This window comes from Saccopteryx bilineata, chromosome 5 (genome assembly GCF_036850765.1).
Source record: "Saccopteryx bilineata isolate mSacBil1 chromosome 5, mSacBil1_pri_phased_curated, whole genome shotgun sequence".
In the NCBI taxonomy this organism is placed as follows: domain Eukaryota; kingdom Metazoa; phylum Chordata; class Mammalia; order Chiroptera; family Emballonuridae; genus Saccopteryx; species Saccopteryx bilineata.
In genome coordinates, this window is record NC_089494.1 from 225,406,886 (window position 1) to 225,414,996 (window position 8,111).

The 8,111-nt window shown below is 45.5% G+C and overlaps 1 non-coding gene across 1 annotated transcript; it reads left to right on the forward strand.

The window, feature by feature from the left end:
- The first annotated feature begins 1,279 nt into the window (after nucleotides 1-1,279).
- Nucleotides 1,280-1,355, forward strand: TRNAV-GAC (transfer RNA valine (anticodon GAC)). The gene has a single exon. It is a non-coding gene; the product is annotated as a tRNA-Val (tRNA).
- The last annotated feature ends 6,756 nt before the right edge of the window (nucleotides 1,356-8,111 follow it).

The following is an 8,111-nucleotide window of genomic DNA, read 5'->3' on the forward strand; positions in this document are numbered from 1 at the left end:
AGGAAGCATCAACTCCCATATGTGCAAGCCCAGCAAGCCCAGGGTTTCGAACCGGCGACCTCAGCATTTCCAGGTCAACGCTTTATCCACTGCGCCACCACAGGTCAGGCCAGATATCTTTAGTTTTTACCTGTTGTTTTTTTTCTATTTCAGAATCTATTTAGGATACTACATTTAGTTGTTATATCTGCTTAGGCTATGAGAACTTCTCAGATTTTCCTTACTTTAGATGACCTTGACAGTTTTGAAGAGTATTGGTTAGTTATATTTAGGATGTTAATTTATTTTTAATCTAAGTGAGGAGAGAGAATGGGGGGGGGGGGTGAGCAGGAAGTGTCAACTCCCATATGTGCCTTGACCAGGCAAGCCCAGAGTTTCAATCCGGCAGTGTTAGCATTCTAGTTCAACACTTTCTCCACTGCGCAAACACAGGTCAGCCTAGGTAGGATGTTACTTCAAGTAAACTTTTTATTTAAGTATAATTTTATAATAGTAATTTTTTTAAAATTATTTTTATTTATTCATTTTAGAGAAGAGAGAGTGAGAGAAAGAAGTGGGGAGGAGCAGGAAGCACCAACTCCCACATGTGCCTTGGCTGGGCAAGCCCAGGGTTTTGAACCTGCGACCTCAGTGTTCCAGGTCGAGGCTTGATCCACTACGCCACCACAGGTCAGGCTAATTTTATAATAGTAATTTAATTCTCTTTGTGCAATAGTATTCATCTTTCCCAGCATACTATAATCTCCATGAAGGTTATGGCCATGTCTGACTTACTTGTAGCTGTATCCTCAGTGATTACACAGAACAATCAATATAGATTGCTCAATGAATAAATGATTTGCTCATGAAACAATAAATCTTCCAGCTGTTACCACTGATAATTCCCATGCTTAGGAATTCTCCTTGGGGCTACGTATAGCCTTCTTAGTATATTAGTATAAATCATATTCCTTCTTCTAATCAAATTTCAGTTTCCTTTATTTCATCATTTTTCATACTATTTTACTTTACAATATGACTCTTTTATCTCAACTTCTTTTTTAGATTTTATTTATTCATTTTTAGAGAGAGAGGAGAAAAAGAGAGTAAAAGAGAAAGAGAAGAGGAGAGAGGAGCAGGAAGCATCAACTCTCATATGTGCCTTGACCAGGCAAGCCCAGGGTTTCAAACGGGTGACCTCAGCATTCCAGGTCAATGCTTTATCCACTGTGCCACTACAGGTCAGGGTTATGTCAACTTCTTTAGCATTCATTTTGTCAACTATAAATAGCCTCATTAGGCCCTGGCCGGTTGGCTCAGTGGTAGAGCGTCAGCCTGACGTGCAGAAGTCCCGGGTTCGATTCCCGGCCAGGGCACACAGGAGAAGGGCCCATCTGCTTCTCCACCCCTCCCCCTCTCCTTCCTCTCTGTCTCTCTCTTCCCCTCCCGCAGCCGAGGCTCCATTGGAGCAAAGATGGCCCGGGCGCTGGGGATGGCTCCTTGGCCTCTGCCCCAGGCGCTACAGTGGCTCTGGTCGCGACAGAGCGATGCCCGGAGGGGCAGAGCATCGCCCCCTGGTGGGCAGAGCGTGGCCCCTGGTGGGCGTGCCCGGTGGATCCCGGTCGGGCGCATGCGGGAGTCTGTCTGACTGTCTCTCCCCGTTTCCAGCTTCAGAAAAATACAAAAAAGAAAAAAAGAAAAGAAAAAAAAAAAAGTCTCATTATTCACTAATCCTTACTGAGCATTGTAGAGCATATCCAAGGGGCAACAAGAAAGAATACCTTCTTGCCTGACCAGGCGGTAGTGCAGTGAATAGAGCGGAGGACTGGGATGTAGAGCACCCAGGTTCAAGACCCTGAGGTCACCAGCTTGAGTGTGGGCTCATCTGGTTTGAGAAAAAGCTCATCAGGTTGAACCTATGGTCGCTGGCTTGAGCAAGGGGTTACTTAGTCTGCTGTAATGGTCAAGGCACATATGAGAAAGCAATCAATGAACAACTAAGGTGTCGCAACAACAAACAGATGATTGATGCTTCTCATCTCTCTCTGTTCCTGTCTGGAAAGAAAGAAAGAAAGAAAGAAGGAAAGGGAAGGGAAGGGAAGGGAAGGGAAGGGAAGGGAAGGGAAGGGAAGGGAAGGGAAGGGAAGGGAAGGGAAGGAGGGAGGGAGGGAGGAAGGAAGGAAGGAAGGAAGGAAGGAAGGAAGGAAGGAAGGAAGGAAAGAAAGAAAGAAAGAAAGAAAGAAAGAAAGAAAGAAAGAAAGAAAGAAAGAAAGAAAGAAAGAAAGAAATACACACAGTGGGAAAAAACTTCCCTTTCCATTCAGGGCTCCCAAAGCCACTGACTTATCCGAGTTTCCTAGAATCAAAGGTGTTGGTGAAATAAGTTTGTAAATATGATATATATGTTTGCTCGCTTATAGTTTGCATTGTGTGTGGGGGACAGGCTGTAAGCAGGCCAGGTTGTTATAGCCTGAGGCCTACTTTTAAGACTAAGCTTTTCCCCACATCCTTACCATTGCTTGATGTAGGGTGGTGCACTCTCATGAGGAATTTCATCATGCCTCAGATAAGTGACTTTGTATCAGAGATTTCCTTGTTTGTATTTCGGATTATAGGTTTAGATTTTTACACTATAAAGTGGGACAGACCAAGAGCTTGCTCTCTCTCGGTTCCTAAGATTAGCATTACAGGAGAGAACAGAGAGGAGAGCAGAGAAAGGCCATGTGGAGGAGGCCAGGAGAAGCAGCCAAGATGGAGGAGTGCTGAAGGAGAAGCCAGTTTGTGCAGAGAGAAGGAGATGGGGAACAGAGGTGAATAAGGCTAGTGAGCTAGAAACCTTTGATTCTAGGAAACTTGAATAAATCAGTGGCTTTGGGAGCCCTGAATGGAAAAGGAAGTGTTTTCCCACTGTGTGTATTTCTTGCCCACCATGTGCAAGCTAGGATTAAAGCTAATGGTCCACCAGTTTTGGGCTCCATTGTTTTATTATCGTCTGTCCAAATCCTATCTGAACCTGCATGGGCCAGACTGCTGTGATGGCGGCCGTGGCTACTGGCTTTACACCCACTGCCCTTCAACTCTGCCATTTCTTTACCATCTGCTTGAATCCAATGGGAACTTGCATGTGAATGGCCATGATGGTGGCTCCTGGTCACACAGTGTTATTGGAGTTTGCTCACTTTTTTTTTTTTTTTTTTTTTTTTTTTTAAATATTTACAAATTTTCTATTTGGTTTTTTTTTAATTTTATTTATTCATTATAGAAAGGGGAGAGAGAGAGAGAGAGAGAAGGGGGGAGGAGCAGGAAGCATCAACTCCCGTATGTGCCTTGACCAGGCAAGCCCAGGGTTTTGAACCGGCAACCTCAGTGTTTCCAGGTTGACGCTTTATCCACTGCGCCACCACAGGTCAGGCAGTTTGCTCACTTTTATTGTTAAAAATGGCAACGCCCACATGAATGGCATTGCCCAGGTGAAACTAATTATCTTCCTGCTTGGGAAGGAGCTTTGTTATGTTAATGTTGCTGGAAGTGGGAGAGGCCATTGTGGACCCAGGTAGTTTTTTTAGAAGAAGGAAGGAGAAGAAGAATCAAGATGGCAGAGTGCTGATGGAGAAGCCAATTTGTACAGAGAGAAGGGAGAAGGTGTGCAGATGGGGAACTAGAGGTGACTGAGTTGGTGGGGGTCTTTGATTCTAGGAAAAACCTGGATGTGTCAGTAGCTTTATAAGCTCTGAATGAGTGGGTTTTGGAGCCCTGTGTGTTTTTTTATATATATATATATATACTACTTTTTTTAAAAAAATTTTATTTTATTTATTTATTCATTTTAGAGAGGAGAGGGAGAGACAGAGAGAGAGAGAGAGAGAAGAGACAGAGAGAAGGGGGGAGGAGCTGGAAACATCAACTCCCATATGTGCCTTGACCAGGCAAGCCCAGGGTTTCGAACCGGCCACCTCAGCATTTCCAGGTCGACACTTTATCCACTGTGCCACCACAAGTCCAGTGGAGCCCTGTGTGTTTTTACTTGCTTGTCAGGTTGGAGGTGTAAAGCCAGTATACACGATCACCATCACAGCTGCCTGGCCCATGCAGGTTCACATTGGATTTGGACAGACGGTAATAAAACAACAGAGCCAAGAACTGGTGGGCCATTAGCTTTAATCCTAGCTTGCACCCAGTGGGCAAGTAAAAACACACACTAGGCCCCAAAACCCACTCATTCAGTGCTCACAAAGCCACTAACTTATCCGAGTTTCCTGAAATCAAAGGTTTCTAACCTCCCCAGTTTCATTCACCTCTGTTCCTCATCTCCTCTCTGCACAAACTGGCTTCTCCTTCAATACTTCGCCATCTTGGCTGCTTCTCCTGGTCTCCTCAATGTGACCTCTCTCTGCTCTCTCCTCTAATGCTAATCTCAGGAACTAAGAGAGAGCAAGCTCCTGGTCTGCCCCACTTTATAGTGCAGAATTCAAAACCTTTAATTCAATATACAAAATAGGGAAGTCTCTAATACAAAATCACTTATCTGAGGCATGAAGGAATTGCACCACCCCACATAAAAAGGGTGGAGAAGGCTTAGTCCAAAAACCAAGCTCCAGGCTACAAGGATCCTGCCTGCCCACAGCCCACCCCCAACACACATTAATATATTCACACCCATCACCTGGGCAACCGCTTCCACGTGGGCAGTGCCATCTTTAACAAAGTGAGCATAATATATTTTATCTGCCCAACACGAGGCTAGAATAAAGGAATGGCCCACCATCCTCTGGCTCCACTGTTTCTTTACTGTCTGTGCGAATTCAATGAGAACCTGCACCTGAATGGCCGTGAACGCCGCGGCTACTGCCCTCACAATGAGGGTCTGGAACCTCTGGTCCTTGAGTAATTTTAGAGGTGTGATGGCCTGGGAATTACTCCTACTAAACTGTTCAAAGTTCATAATGAGGTACTTTCAATTATCTTCAAATTTTAGTTATTTCCCCTGTAAAGCCAGAAGCCACGGCCACCATCACAGCAGCCTGGCCCGTGCAAGTTCGCATTGGATTCGGACAGTCGGTAAAGAGACAACGGAGCCAAAAACTGGTGAGCCATCACCTTTAATCCTAGCTTGCACCCGGTGGGCAAGTAAAAAACACACACTGGGCTCCAAAACCCACTCACATTCAGTGCTCACAAAGCTACTGACTTATCCGAGTTTCCTAGAATCAAAGGTTTCTAGCTCACTAGACTTATTCACCTCTGTTCCCCATCTCCTTCCTTCTTCCTGCACAAACTATGCACTAACTGGCTTCTCACTCAACACTCTGCCATCTTGGCTGCTTCTCCTGGCCTCTTCCATGTGGCCTTCCTCTGCTCTCCTCTCTGCTCTCTCCTCTAATGATAATCTCAGGAACCAAGAGAGCAAGCTCCCGTTCTGCCCCTATTTTATAGTGTAGAAATCCAAACTTTTAATCCAATATACAAAATAGGGAAGTCTCTAATACAGAGTCACTTTCTGAGACATGATGGGATTGTACCAACCCCCATCAAAAAGGGTGGGAAAGGCTTAATCCCAAAACCAAGCCCCAGGCTACAAGTATTCTGCCTGCCCACAGCCCGCCCCCAACACACATTAATATCACCTGGGTAAGGGCCTCCACGTGGGCAGCGCTATCTTTAACAAAGTAAGCATAATATATTTTATCTGCCCAACATCCCCCAAATCAGGATGCATTAAAGGTATTTGCTTCAAATTAATATGTTGAATTAGATTATTTTATGCCCGTCCTTGTCAAGCATAATCCTGGTGCCATTTACTGAGCATACTGCCTCAAACAAGCCAGTAATCCTGACTTCCATCTCCCCCTCAGTTGGTCAAATAAGTTTGTAAATATGATGTATATGTTTGCTCGCTTATAGTTTACTAGAAAGCCCGGCGGTCATATGAAATGACCGCTGTTCTAGATATTATAAATTGTAATTAAAATGATTTGTGCAAAGGTGTCTGCTAATTCAAACTGAATTACCCAGGGCAGGCGGCGAGGATGCCCCTTTGCTTAGTGCCCCACGGGGTTTCCCCCTTCTACTTGCTTAATTGCTTAAAGTATAGTGCAATGAAGGAAACCACTGGCGGTACATTTCTTAAGAGCCACCGCGGCCCTGGCCGGTTGGCTTAGCGGTAGAGCGTCGGCCTGGCGTGCAGGAGACCCGGGTTAGATTCCCGGCCAGGGCACATAGGAGAAGTGCCCATTTGCTTCTCCACCCTCCTCCTTCCTCTCTGTCTCTCTCTTCCCCTCCCGCAGCCAGGGCTCCATTGGAGCAAAGATGGCCTGGGCGCTGGGGATGGCTCCTTGGCCTCTGCCCCAGGCACTAGAGTGGCTCTGGTCGCGGCAGAGCGACGCCCCGGAGGGGCAGAGCATCGCCCCCTGGTGGGCAGAGCTTCGCCCCTGGTAGGCGTGCCGGGTGGATCACGGTCGGGCACATGCGGGAGTCTGTCTGACTGTCTCTCCCCGTTTCCAGCTTCAGAAAAATACAAAAAATAAAAAAAATTAAAAAGAGCCACTGCTAGCTCAATAAATAAAGGTGATTTAAATAACAAAATGTTAATTCACATGTCAAAGATCTCTTTGGGCCCTGGCTGGTTGGCTCAGTGGTAGAGCGTCGGCCTGGCGTGTAGAAATCCTGGGTTCGATTCCCAGCCAGGGCACACAGGAGAGGCACCCATCTGCTTCTCCACCCTTCCCCCTCTCCTTCCTCTCTGTCTCTCTTCCCCTCCTGCAGCCGAGGCTCCATTGGAGCAAGATGGCCCGGCCGCTGGGGATGGCTCCTTGGCCTCTGCCCCAGGCACTAGAGTGGGCTCTGGTCGCAATAGAGCGACGCCCCGGAGGGGCAGAGCATCGCCCCCTGGTGGGCGTGCCGGGTGGATCCCGGTTGGGCGCATGCAGGAGTCAGTCTGACTGTCTCTCCCCGTTTCCAGCTTCAGAAAAATAAAAAAAAAAAAAAAAAAAAAAAAAAAAAAAGATCTCTTTGTATACAACATTTCTTGTGTAGATCTTTTCATCATTTTTAAGCTCGCCTTGCAGAGGACCATCAATTATTTTTAATTTTATGTCTGTTCTTTCACGAACTCTTGAACAGGCAACATAAAGTTGACCATGTTCAAATGCAGGCTCAGGTAAAAAAATGCCAACACACTTAAGCGTTTGGCCCTGAGACGTATTGATGTCATAGCAAAGGCAAGTTTTACAGGAATTTGTCTATGTCTCAATTGAAATGGCAACCCTGTTTGAGATGGAGCCAAATCAATTCTTGGAATGATATGTATTTCACCTTTAGAGGAGCCAGTCAAAGACTTAGCTATTATGACATTATTTTTCAATTGGAGAACTTCTAGTCTTGTACCATTGCAAAGACCTCTTCTGGTGTTAAGATTTCTTAACAGCATAAAAATTGCTCCAATCTTTAACCTCAATTTGTGAGGTGGCATGCTATAAGGTGACAGACTATTTAAAAATTCCGTTGGAAAGTTGTTGGCACTCGCTTTATTATCAGCTATAACGGAATCAACACTTAAATATGTCGTGTCGTTCCCTTCTATGATATTTAAGACATCATCATTTAGTTTGTCTACATCAGAATTTTTAGGACACAATATTGCCCGTTAAGACATAGTTTTTATGTAAAACAGATGATTGCCAATGCAAACAAATGTTCACCTTCCCCCTGACATGCTCAATTTGCGTTCAGCCTTAAATTGTTTCAAAAGCAGATGATTGCCAATGCAAACAAATGTTCACCTTCCCCCTGACCCGCTCAATTTGCGTTCAGCCGTGGCAACTTCACCCCATTGGCTAGTACAGTTACGCAAGCAACCAATAAGCTATCGGCGACAAACAGACACTTAAGCCGCATATAATAAAGATATTGGGGGCTGGGCAATGCCAGGTATAGTGGTCTGTGAGGTTGCAGGTCGCCTTCCTGATAGGGAGGGGCCATTGTCTTGCTAATGTTTTTTTTAAATTTTTTAAAAATCTATTTATTTTTTAGAGAAGAGAGACAGAGAGAGAGATAGAAGTAGAGAGAGAGAGAGAGAGAGAGAGCTTGACCAGTCGGTGGCACAGTGGGTAGAGCATTGGACTGGGATGCAGAGG